The sequence below is a fragment of the Oncorhynchus gorbuscha genome, linkage group LG08 (genome assembly GCF_021184085.1).
Source record: "Oncorhynchus gorbuscha isolate QuinsamMale2020 ecotype Even-year linkage group LG08, OgorEven_v1.0, whole genome shotgun sequence".
NCBI lineage: Eukaryota > Metazoa > Chordata > Actinopteri > Salmoniformes > Salmonidae > Oncorhynchus > Oncorhynchus gorbuscha.
In genome coordinates, this window is record NC_060180.1 from 78,232,079 (window position 1) to 78,233,699 (window position 1,621).

Genomic DNA, 1,621 nt, shown 5'->3' on the forward strand with positions numbered 1-1,621 from the left:
TACAGGGGGTACCAATACAGAGTCAATGTACCGGTGTTGAGGTAATTATGTACATGTATGTAGAGTTATTAAAGTTGCTATGCATAGATAATTAACAGAGTAGAAGCAACGTAAAAGAGGGGAGGGACAATGCAAATAGTCTGGGTAGCCATTTGATTGGCTGTTCAGGAGTCTTATGGCTTGGGGGCAGAAGCTGTTTAGAAGCCTCTTGGATCTAGACTTGGCGCTCCGGTACCGCTTGCAAAGAGCCGAATGACTGGTCAGGACCCGGAGAAGGCGACTGGAAAAGCTGCTGTTACCGTCAATACTACTCGCCAACATTGGACAATAAATTAGACGAGGTACGATCACGAAAATCCTACATCAAAACTGTAATATTGTATGTTTCACAGAATCGTGGCTGAATGACGACATGGATATTCAGCTAGCTGGATACACGCTGCACCGGCAAGATAGAACAGCACATTCCGGTCAGACGGGGGGGGGGGGGGGGGGGCTGTGCATATTTGTAAACAACAGCTGGTGCAAGAAATCTATGGAAGTCTCTAGATTTTGATTGCCTGAAGTAGAGTATATTGTGATAAATTGCAGGCCACACTATTTGCCTAGAGAGTTTTCAGCTATACCTTTCGTGGCTGTTTATTTACCACCACAGACAGATGCTGGCACTAAGACCGACTAAGATCTCAGTCAGCTGTATAAGGAAATAAGCAAACAGAAAACCACTCACCCAGAGGTGGCGCTCCTAGTGGCCAGAGACTTTAATGCAGGGAAACTTAAATCAGTTCTTCCAAATCTCTATCAACATGTTAAATGTGCAACAAGAGGGGAAACAATTCTAGATCACCTCCAAACAATCCTAGACCACCTTTACTCCACACACACAGAGACGCGTACAAAGCTCTCCCTCGCCCCCCACTTGGTAAATCCGACCACAACTCTATCCTCCTGATTCCTTCTTACAAGCAAAAATTAAAGCAGGAAGCACCAGTGACTCGGTCTACAAAAAAAGTGGTCAGATGAAGCAGATGCTAAGCTACAAGACTGTTTTGATATCACAGACTGGAATATGTTCTGGGATTCATCCGATGGCATTGAGGAGTACATCACATCAGTCACTGGCTTTATCAATAAGTGCATCGAGGACGTCCTCTGCACAGTGACTATACGTACATATCCCAACCAGAAGCCATGGTTTACAGGCAGCCTTCGCACTGAACTAAAGAGTAGAGCTGCCGCTTTCAAGGTGTGGGAATCTAATACATTACATTTACATTTAAGTCATTTAGCAGACGCTCTTATCCAGAGCGACTTACAAATTGGTGCATTCACCTTATGACATCCAGTGGAACAGTCACTTTACAATAGTGCATCTAAATCTTAAAGGGGGGTGAGAGGGATTACTTATTCTATCCTAGGTATTCCTTAAAGAGGTGGGGTTTCAGGTGTCTCCGGAAGGTGGTGATTGACTCCGCTGTCCTGGCGTCGTGAGGGAGTTTGTTCCACCATTGGGGGGCCAGAGCAGCGAACAGTTTTGACTGGGCTGAGCGGGAGCTGTACTTCCTCAGTGGTAGGGAGGCGAGCAGGCCAGAGGTGGATGAACGCAGTGCCCTTGTTTGGG